This window comes from Leptinotarsa decemlineata, unplaced genomic scaffold (genome assembly GCF_025532065.1).
Source record: "Leptinotarsa decemlineata unplaced genomic scaffold, Ldec_3_MD MMD2_tig00003192_RagTag_RagTag, whole genome shotgun sequence".
NCBI classification, from domain to species: domain Eukaryota; kingdom Metazoa; phylum Arthropoda; class Insecta; order Coleoptera; family Chrysomelidae; genus Leptinotarsa; species Leptinotarsa decemlineata.
The window spans coordinates 3,924,337-3,936,328 of NW_027412582.1; the positions used below are offsets into that span (position 1 = coordinate 3,924,337).

General features: G+C 36.1%; 2 long non-coding RNA genes across 2 annotated transcripts; both read left to right on the plus strand.

The window, feature by feature from the left end:
- The first annotated feature begins 3,395 nt into the window (after positions 1-3,395).
- LOC141483274 (uncharacterized) lies at positions 3,396-6,799 on the plus strand. The gene is made up of 2 exons (XR_012465991.1): positions 3,396-6,626; positions 6,685-6,799. It is a non-coding gene; the product is annotated as an uncharacterized lncRNA (long non-coding RNA).
- Positions 6,800-10,851: 4,052 nt separating this feature from the next.
- On the plus strand, positions 10,852-11,495 carry LOC141483275 (uncharacterized). The gene is made up of 2 exons (XR_012465992.1): positions 10,852-11,085; positions 11,438-11,495. It is a non-coding gene; the product is annotated as an uncharacterized lncRNA (long non-coding RNA).
- The last annotated feature ends 497 nt before the right edge of the window (positions 11,496-11,992 follow it).

The window sequence follows — 11,992 nt, forward strand, 5'->3', positions numbered from 1 at the left end:
TCAATGGAAACCCTTATTATTTTATAAAAGCAGAACTTTGTTTTATGACGAAATAATCTGATGGTTGTCAAAAATTTTATTTGGTTTGTTTTCTAGACGAGTTATTAAGGAATTAGGGAAGTATTCAACAAATAAATCTTGTTCATTTTCTCTAGTATTTTTATCATTTTGTTCCCGATACTTATTTATGTTTAATTCGATATATGCTTAGAAGCCTTTAATAGATACTTTGTAAAATTCAACAAAGAAATAGCAATAGTGGTAGCAATAGTGGTAATATGAAATTGAGACCCTGAATGTAGAGATATTTTGTTACAGAATCTGCAAAAAACCTAGAGGAAAGTTGCCTAAATCGTACCTCTTTTACATTTTTTTTTTACACCTTATAGGGAGAACCTGTGCAAAAGTACCGTAACCCTAAGAAGTATTGGTTATTTAGACAAGTAAATCTAAATTTTAGTATCTGATATAGTGATATGGTGAATCACTTTTTGTAAAGCGATGCAATCGGTACTATTTAGGAAATCAGTTGCCCAAATCGTACCTCCAACTTTCTAAATCGTACCACTTTGGATAAAGTTAAAAATGAAGTGAATGAAACAATGAAATGGCAAGAATGGTTGAAGAAACTTTTATTCAATGCAGTTTTTTTATACTTTTTAGATACAAAGTGTTTCTCTTAGTCTGTGTTTTATTAAGAGCTAGATACAATTTGAGCAAAAAAATTTCTTGATTTTTGCCTTTGAGCCGACACAACTTTCGTGAACCCATTTATCACAAAGCCTGCACTGCACCATGTCCTCGATTGAATTCTCCTCACAAACCGAGCAAAACCAATCTTCAGGTTCGATTTCAATGATGATGTCACTCTGGGCAGAAGTTCCAGCTTGGTTTAAGAAATGTAGATTTGGATCTGTTTTTGAAACGACAGCCTTCTTTTGTTTTTTTCTTATCGGTGTCTCGGTCACTTTCATCTCTTGAGATAAAGGCCGTATTTTCATCTGGAGCTCTTTGACCTTCTCTTTAGCAAATTTCAGCTCGTGACATACTTCAATTTCATTTTTGTAGGGGCTACTGGTTAATATAACTGCTTTTTGCACTTTTGAATTAGATCTGAGTTTAGATCCATTTCTCTTTTTGGGTGGTTTTGGAAGTGGAGACATTTCTTCGATCGAAACACTCAGTTTTGAAATTAAACTTGTTGGCCTGTTAGGTGAGGTTACTTCAATATCAAGAGTCTTTTCACCCAAGCAAGTTTTCTCTTGATCAAAACATTCACTATCTTCTCGATTCTGATCTAAAGTGTTGAGGATATTCTGCTGGCAAAAAGTCTGACTCTTCAAAGATGGAGGAGTCAACGGGCCACACACCACTACATTTGAATCCGTTACACGAATTCTTAATCGTCGCAGCCTTACCATATGCTTCAGTTACTAATTGTGAAATCTGGTATCGAGTGACTCTCAAGCCAGGATTTGTTCGCAGCCAGTTTTCTACCGCTTGGGCAAAGTAACTTTCGAAAGGATTGAAAAATGACCTGTTTACAATGAGTAGAATGGCCATCAAGAAGGAGAAGAACGTTTCTTTCTTTGTTTGGCTTTACAATATCAATGAAGTGACGAAGCCACTTTACGAACAGATCTGATTTTATCCATCCGTTCTCTGACACATCAACTAAACTTACAGGTGGAGCTCCAACCATCAATTCATTACACATCCTCATTCTTTTGAAAATAATCAGGGGTGGAATATACATACCTGCTGCATTTGAACAGCACACAACAGTTGTATTGACATCTCTTTCTCCACTAGATATCGACCCTACAGCACGTTTCCCCTTCTCAGCTATCACCTTCTGACATTTGTTTTGTACGGTGCTTACGCCTGTCTCGTCAATGTTAAAAATAGTAGTCACATCAATTTTATTTTCATCAATAATATTTTTCAATATGTCAAAGAATTCTTTGACATTGTCTTTAGAAAACCCTTGTGCCCTTGCCAAGGATGTAGCCTGAGGCTCACGAAGGGAGATGTCCTTGTGACGTTTCATGAAGTTGTGATACCATTTTTTACCAGCGATCTGTTTCTCCTCATTAAATGCGCGAGGGATACCATTTCTAACAACAATTTGAAATGCGAGTCTACGCTCGTCCGTTATTGCGAGCCCAAAGAAACACGCTTCTAGTTTTTTTAGATGGTCTACAAGCTGTTTCTCTGCATCGGGTGGTAATGTAAGGTGACGTCCCATAGCTTTGGTACCTTCATTGGCCTTTATATTTTTACTGTCTAAATGACGCTTAAGTGTCGGTATTGATTAAAATCCATATCTCCGTTCCTATAAGCAGCTAGAGCTCTTTTCATATCATCTTCATCCCACGTTCCATACTTTCGTTTTGAAATTCTGATACACTAAAATTGTGTTACAATCAAGTACGCCACTTTATTTAAAAAAACTAACTAATCCCAGCAATATATCACTATTCACAGACAAAAAATGCGAATATCTATCATGGTATTCAATGGACTCCAAAATCGTACCGGTACAATTTGAGAAACCATTAGAGGTACGATTAAGGCAACTGGGATTCTCCGAAAACATTATCTTATTTCTAATATCACACTCGTGGAAGCATAAAACGGCTGAATAAAACATTCAATATTAGTGTTAGTTTTACAAATTATTAATGAATAATATCAGTACGTACCTTGGCAGTCACTACGTTCTTACGAAAAAGTTTTCAAAACACTATCAACTAGCTCCAAAACAGGAAATCTTTCACAACATCTTAAAGAGTAACCGCACACGCCTCAAACTTAGTCTCGATACTACAATCAAGCAGTACTTGCTGGTAGCACCGCACGAACGCTGTAGTCACTCTATTTCGTATTAAAATTAATGTAGTACGATTTAGGAGACGACACCATTTCGGTAACTCTCCTCTAATACCTGCAAATTCTGCAAGCAGTCCAAGACTAATGTTAAACGCCACATCTTGTCCATGCACAGAAATGAACCTGAGGATAAGGAGTACATTGCAATGGCCGATGAAAACCCTAAAAAACAAGAAAAACTTCCACAAATCAGACGAGACGGTAATTTATCTGCTTTCTAAGAAGGTGAAAATATTGTCCCTGCTAGAGTTTCTAAATATTTTGATAAACCTGATATATCTCAGTACATAGCATGTACTTGCTGCCAATAATCGTCAAAAAACATTCATTAAGGAAACATTTACAAAAAAATTGTACGAAAAACCCTTCCAACTTGAACAAAGGCGTGTTGTTCAAACCTAGAGCCATTTCAGAAAATATTCATAAAAGGGCCAACGAAGTTGTTAAATATTTCTTATTCCCTGGTTTTAGAGATGGTGCTATTAAAGAGATCATACGATTTGACAACCTCATTATTCTTTATGGTAATGAAATGGCTTGTAAGTACAGATCACAGCATAATTATCCTATGAGATGAAATCGTATGATAAGAATGGCAAGGGTTTTGTCAATGATTAAAGAAACAAATTCTTTTATGCGTCATTTCGAAGACATTTTGAAGCCCCAGATGTTTGACTATATTATTGAAGTCATTAACACCTTGGGAGATTATGATGAAAACACAGGGAGTTATAATAAACCCTCTTTACCAACCGAAGTTGGTACATCTCTAAAATATATGATCCAATTACATATTTCGGAATGTATCAAAAATGGGGACATGGAAGGACAGAAGGATTCCAAAAATTTGTTACACCTGTTGAAAACAGCGCTTCCGGCACATGTCAATAAAACTGCATGTGAGAGTTTGTTAAAACATAAGAGGAAAAAATTATCGATTTTGCCCTCAATGGAGGATATCAAGAAATTGAACTCTTATGTAATGACAAAGAGAAATCATTATTATGAGGCTTTGATGAAAAAGTTCAATGTAAATACTTGGAGGAACTTGGCTAATTTTATTTTGATTATCATATTGATTTTTAATCGAAGGCGACCTGGAGAGCTCGAACGAAGTCTCATTTCAGATTTAGACAGCTTGGCAAGAATTGAGGAAAATACGGATACATATAAAAAATTGTCTGAAAACGACAAGATATATGTGAGGGAATATGTAAGATTTGTCATCAGGGGAAAATTGGCAAGAGGAGTTCCGGTACTCTTACATAATTCAATGCATGAATGTGTTAAATTATTATTGAAATACCGAAAAGAGGCCGGAATTGATGATAGAAATCCTTACATATGTGCATTGCCTTGGCGTAGTGTTTCAAACGAAAAACTTGTCTACAGGCCTGTGTCTGCTACATCATTGATGAGGCACTATTCAGAGGAATGCGGAGCAACTAATTCAAAGTCACTTCGAGCTACCATACTTCGAAAACATGTTGTCACTAAGTCCATGTCACTCAAGTTGGACAACGAAGACTTACACCTGTACACCGGTTAAACAACTTAGCAAATTTCAAATAGATATTAATGGGCGCCAGGTAAATTTAATCCTCCAGATACCCTAAGTAACTCACGATATCAATAACTTACCAATTAATATTGGAAATAAAAGATAAAGATCCCCAATATGGTTTATTCAGTAATCCTAACTTACATGGATTAACCAAAAAAGCTTCTAAGACAACAATGCGATATTCACACTACTACGCGATGTTCAAATGTCAATACAAGAGCGCGGTGTATATAACCACGAATTCAATCAGCCATAAATTACGGTAGTAACGACGCTCAAAAGAAAACTACAATACGTCGAGTAAAACTACCACGAAAATTGACTAGGTGAAATCGTAAATACTAGTATTGGAAGGTAAGACAAACTTGTTTGCGTCGCGTGAGCTCAGGCGTAGATCGGTGTCAACAAGCAATCGTGAAAGGAAGAAAATACCTCAATTTCCGTTTCACAAATGCATCACTATATCAATCAGGTATAAATAAACAAACACTATATCAAACAAGTATCAATAAACATAAAGGCAAACAATTATTTAAATAACTCAGTATGTCACCAATATTCAAATAAATCAATTATAACTTGCGTGCTCCTTTTCGGCCACCCGGTATATGGTGTTAGGCTAACCCGTAGTTCGAGGGAGGTGGATCACCCTGTAGTACGGCGGAGATGGATCACCCTGTAGCACCACCAAGATCGATCACCCTGTAGGGCACAACTAGCTGGACCAGTAATGGATCACCAAATAAGACCCAGAAAGATAAATAAAAAAAAGAAGAAGAAGAAAACCCTTCGGAAGAAAATTCTCAATAAGAATCAGATAAAAAAAGGTGAGATTCAACCCCCATTCAATAGGGTCTAGTTGACTAATCGATACAACTGGTATATTTTCATTAAGCAAAGTAGCAAGATAACAAGAGTATATTTTTGGGTGCCCTGTATAATCATATAACCCGTAAAAAAAATCAAGACAATTGAATGGGTGTTGAAACCTCTCTTGAAAACTAATATCCAGTTGAATTACAACGATGGAGTCAAAAATTACTAAAATCATTAAAAACACATTTAATGGTGAAATTCTTACCCTGGCCAAGGGGTTTTCTATACGTTTCTTCGTGTGCGGTGCTCTGCACGGAAGTCCTACTGGGACTTGATGAGTGACTAAGGGCCTTCTGTTTCTTATGAATCTAGAGACGAGAAACGAAGGTTGTAGAATTGAAGAGGTGATATCATAGCTAAGACCACATGAGAGATGCGACAGTGATTCAGACATACCTAATTTCGGAAATCCTTCCACCTGGCACGAGTTCGGTAGCCACCACAAATCCTCAAAAGAGATTAAGTTTCAGACTGCAAATATCCACACCAAAATGACCAATCAGTCTTCCACTATACAATCCTGACTTGTAGAAATAATCCCCGTGAAGGATGGCACAAATACAACCATATATATCCTACAATCAGTCTGATGGTACGCTTGAACTCCGAACCAAGCTCATCGAAGGTCACCCCCGAAATCAAAGAGACTGCCACATCTGACAGCTAACCAGTTGTTGCCACAGTGCGTCCAACCTACCCTACAAGCACCAAGGGGGCGCTGTGCACAACATCATAAATCTATCAATTCCTCCACAGCCACTCGAGACATCATCAACAAGTCCATGCCCCATCAAAACTCCTTCTCAAAGCAATGCAACCCTAAAACAACCCTTGACAACTTGAGTACCCGATCAATCCCTCACCCGTGAACAACTGTAGAACTAGTTCGGTGTAGGTCGTCGGAACGACACTACGAAAGTTCGGCGGATGTCAACCAACAGCTGTCTCTTAACCTTAAACATATAAGGTAAGTCGTCACATCTTTTCCATTCAGTACAAATATTTGAACATTCATATTATGCAGAATATTTACCGAAAATATCAAACAGTATTCAGAAACTCAGAGCTAACTAATATTGTTTTTCAGGCGATATGGCTCTAATATGTAAGTAAACCTTCTGGAAGTATGAATAACAATCTATGCAAGAAATATTCTTGGAAAGGTATAGGGAATAAGGCAGACAACGGCAGAAAAAAATGATAGGTGAAGAAAACTGAGAAACAAACAATAACAACTATTTCAACCTAGCGAGGAAGTTGGGATCTCCAACGTCGATTGGCAATAGGAGAATGTGTAAGTACTGGTCAAAGCAGTTAGTCAGGGAGCATACATATATTCTTGTACATTTCAGGTATAGTTTTCTATGGAACGGAAGTTTCCCATTACTATGATGTTAAATGAATAAAATCAACTTGTAACTGAATTACATTGTTAATATCCTTTGAATAAAGATCTTAAAAGGTAAAGTAGTGTTTTGAAAGGTCACATAGGAGCAGTTTTGATCTAGTGCTGAATTGAAACGTAACACACCTTCTGCAAGGATACTTGGGTCATGCGGAAAAGATACACAGATAAAATTATAGGCAACCTGTTTTAGAACGTGATATAATCAGCGTTAGCAAAGTTTTATTAGCTGCTCAATGTTCTCCTACTTCTGGTGATGATTCAGATGGCTGTCGCAGCACTCCTATGTCATTACCTAAAGCTCCTGTCCCAGGTACTTCTGTAATATCGAGCACTCCAACTACACCGCTGTACTACTCTCCTACCCCTGGACCATCCAAAATTACCAGAATAACCACTATGGAAAAGGAAAGTGGGTCTGAATGTAACTCAAGCTGTGATGGTAGTAACTTCAGTGATGATTCAGATTTAGGAAAGGCACCAGATGGCAAACGACGAAGATTATAGGTATATAGTGATTACTGAAATCCATCGAGTTATTAGTCCAGTCTATTCATAATATTATATTCATTTTCTTCACACAAGCTATCACCATTACAGTTTATAATACAAAATAATTTTCATTAATAATATAGATTTGTCATTAAGTTCAGAAAACTGACAAAATCGATTTTGTACTTGATTTGTTCCCAATAAAAATTTGGTGAATTTCTGTTTCATATTCACGTTTCAAGATAGTATCTGAGCCTGATGTAAATGTTGAATGAAATACCGTAATTAATAGCTCTTTTTCATTTATAGTACTTTCATTACAATTAGCTTATCTTCAACCATTTCATTTTTTATTCTTTCAAATTTATATTTTATTTTTGACAATTCGTCGCAGCCCTCTCCTCTGGTCAAGCTGCTGTTAAGAGAACGTGGAATACACCAGAGAGACAAGCTGCAAGGAAATTTTTTTCTCGTCATTTATTAGAAGGGACACTGACATCAAATTATGAGATTTTAGATGGTGTCAGTAAATGTGAAGATTTGAGGAAGCGAACTGTGCCACAGATCAAACTGTGGATCTCCAAAAACATGAAGACCAAAACTAGTATGTACAAGTGATTTCAAAATTTTACCATTAAACATTGAAATTGAAATAAGATTGTGAAAAATCTTGGAATAAAAAAGGAAATTTACACTACAATTTGTTTCTATATTCTCATTTTCTTTTTATCGTATTAATAGTTATTCAGAAAGTTTAGTCGACTCCTCAAGCTCTGCCTGAGCTTGCATTCTCCAACATTGATTGAATTGATTATCTTTAACAATTTTTGAACGGAGTTCATCTGCATCTTTACGCATTTTAGCCAATTCAACATTCGCCTATGCAATCTTGGCATCTAATGCTTGAAGAGTTTCCTTATTAATATTAATAGCTCGCTCACTCTTTTCAAGTTCAGCAATAGCATCTGTGCCTTTACACGGCGGCATTTTGCATTCTTTTTCATTTCTCCAAACCGATGTGGGACTGAAAGAAGATAGCGATTCAGCTTTGATATCACCCTTCGCACACCACTTTTGGATTGTTTCTTTTTTTTGAAGTCAGTGACAATCGATGAAGATGCATTAGTAACCTTCCTCTTGATTGTTCTAGATTTCTTATCAACCCCAAGAGGAAGGGTAGATGAAGGGTGTTTGAGTGGTGATAATTGCGAAACGATTGGATTTTCAATAACAATTTGCTCATTTGGTTCCGACATATCTGCAAAGTTAACGAAGTCGTTAATATCAAAATCATTTATCGAATCTTGACTCGATAAATGTAATACTGGAATATTTTCAAAATCAGTGTGATCGATATCAACAAGTGGTGAACCATCTTCAGGAATCAATAGCGGCATAGAGCCCATGATAATGATTAATTAGGTCTGATGAATGATATGTGATAGCAATAGAATGAAATAGAAGAAAATAAACTAGCGCATGCGCTCTTTCACTAAACTATTCACACATGTGACAATCTTTGTCATTTAAGAGGAACACTTTGTGTTGCATGCATTTTCAAAAGTGAGAAAATAATACAAATAAATTCAAAATATCGACGTCGGAAACGCAGGAACTCGTAAGTGACAATGTGATGATTTTAAAGGAGAGCCAAAAAACCGTACAGCTTCACATTCAAGACGTGTTGTATTAATTATCTCGTGAATTAGGATTACTTTTTGTTGGAAAAACGGAATGAGCAATTAATTTTCATAGTAGTTTTGACTTTTAGATAAATGAGGGTAGTTACGTGGTAATGCTTTTGCTGAAAATTCACTTACGAGTTAATGTCAATCTTGAAATATTTATATGAAACAACTTTAATACACTGAAGAATGTACTTGCAATATTTTCTTATAATTAAAATTAATATGAACATCCAACGTAATAACCAGTCACATGATGATCTACAAACACTTAGCCACCTGGTAACCCGATTTACCGTATGATTAAACACTTAAAATTGGGAAAATTTCTTAGAAAACGTGGTTACATGATGCTCAAGCAGTCACCAGGCGACCTGGTTCTACTGTAACATTGAAAGCCTAAAATCATAATTATTTTTTTAGGACTGCAGGTATACTAAAAGCAACTAAATATAAAATAGAATTATGAAGAGATCAAATCTATCACTTTTCTTACAATGTACTATTTCTCTTTCTTAGAATTGCTCTATTTTTCTTTGGTACTGTATGGTAAACAATCGTAAAATTCCCAACAGTCACGCGGAAGACAATTTTTTATTGCCTGGAGATGGTCGAATTTAGTTTTTGTTATTGGATTCCTGGAGCTGTATAGACGAGGAAACATGATAGATTCGAAGTCAACTTTACTCGGCCGGATTGGAATTTCCTGAAAATCTTCGCCAAAGTCGACTTTGTAGAAAATTTTTCCTTCTTTATACTGGAGTGCGCGAATATCGGTAACTAGATAATTAGAGTCACTCGTCCTTGTAGGTCTAATAGATATATACTTCATCAAACTTTTTTCTCCAAAGTTTTTGAAAAAGTCAAAGTTTCTATTTCTTGCTTCATATGGCTGTGCTCGTCTAGCCTCCTTGGTTATTTTCAAGTAATCACTAGGTAAGTAAATTTCTTTGTTTTTCAATCGTTTTTCTATAACACTGTGAACTGAGTCACACTCCATTTGAGTGTGTCCTTTCTCAAGAAATTTTTGAACAATTGATACTGTGAATTTGTCCGCTAGGTAGAGTAAAGCATTAGAAAGTATTGCATTTCTATTTTGGGCAGTGTATCCGTCCGAATATATGATGATAGGCAACTTGTCATTTTTCAGGAATTCCACCTCTAGATACTCTAGCAAAAAAGAAGCATAGGTTGAAGCTTGGCCGTCTGCTTCAGTCTCGTTGAACCAGTAGCAAACAACTCTTTTTGTAGCTAAGTTATACAAAGTAAAATTGTGGCAGCACAGTTTCGTCTTATAATAAAGTGCGCTTGCAGGTATCTGTGGCGACAACTTCACTGCTTGAACATCCATGGTTATCACATGACATTCTCCTTTCAGTGCCTTCTCCTTGTCTTTTTCTTTTTCTAATCTTGCCAAATTTTTCTTCGAAATATGTTTGTCATAATTTTCTTTTTCGACATTGCCATTTTTATACATAAAACAAATGTCGCATTGATCTTTGCGAGGTTGGAACAGAGAAATCTTCATCTGGTTTGCCACATTCTTGAATAATTTTAGAGAAAGAACTTTATAGTTTTCATCCTCGCAACGTTTCTCGTAAATCTTGTACACGTCAACCCATGATTGAAATATTTGCTCCAAATACAATCTGTCTGTAGTCTTTCGACAATAGTGAGATGGCAATTTATTCAATTCGGTCAAAAACAATTTTAGAAAGTCTCTGTCTTTCTCAAAAATGTCCCTACGTTTTGGTCTTGAGGCCGCCTCTAACTCTGTACTGGAACTAATACCTTCTTCTGCCTTCATAGCCCAAGATCTTACAGACCATTCCCCTAAAGATAGTGTATTCAAATACATTTTCTTGCATACAGGCAAGACCACGACCAAGTTATAGTGTAATGTGATTGATCGCCTAGATTCTGACTCAATATATGCCTTCTTCTCTCGCCTATTCTGACGGTATTTGCTACAAAAGTCCTGCGTTGATCCCAATTCATTTGCGACCAAAATTTTGAGAAGATTTTCTCTCTGTTTTGCTCAGAAACTTCCTGGCACTTTCTCCTAATCACTTTTTTGCAGTTACAACGAGGTTTAAGGCGCCTTTCTTCCCTAGGTGTATCGTGAAATGTGTTATTTTGGTTCTTAGGTTTCCTGAATCCCAAATAATTTTGTCCGCTCATTCGTAAATTCTTATTCATGTGTCTTTTGTTTTCTCTTTTGACTACTTTTCTTTTCTTATCTTTATTTCCTTCATCACTATGGTCACTGGTATCTTCATAACTACTATTATCAGAATCTTCTTGCGGCTGGTACTGTTCAGTGCTTTTTATCGTTTCGTTATTGTTTATTTCTTCTGCAGTTTCAAGTGTTTTATAATCAACATGTGGTTTTTCAACTAATGCGCTAATATCTTCAACAGTTTCTTGAGATTGAAAAATCATAGCAATATTCAAATCAAGATTGTTTTGTGTAACTTGGAATGGAATATCATTAGGCGGATCTTCGTTACTCGTACTAATTAGGTCTACTTCGCTGCTGTCGTTCACGTTAGGTTGATTCAAACATTCATAATATATAGAAGTATTGTCTTCAAAAATAATTTCGGCGTTGTTTATCAGATGCTCCACATCCTCAGGGCTTAGTGCATCTTCTAAAATATTGATTTGAGTTGGTCTCAAGAGCTCGGGAGTCGATGTTGTTTTCTCACTGCGTTCGTTTTCCTCATCCTCCGCCTTTCTTCTGGCCAACTCAACAAGTTTTCTCGTCCGGTTCAGCATGACCCTTGTATACTAGAAAATCCCCCGCAAAATCCTCTAGTTTCAGCCTGAAATAAAATATCTATTCAATATTACAAAACATAGCATTGTATAATATTAAATACGACGAATAATCAACTACTCAACCTACCAATAAAATAAAAAAATGTCATTTAATTCTGTTGTTGAACAGTTACGAGGTATTGAAAATTCAAGCAACCTAAGACAGGACCTCGTATCTTCAACCTGAAATTGTAATAATATATTTTAGCCGACACTGAAGGAAAATAATAACAAAATTGGAATACAAGTTACGAGGTA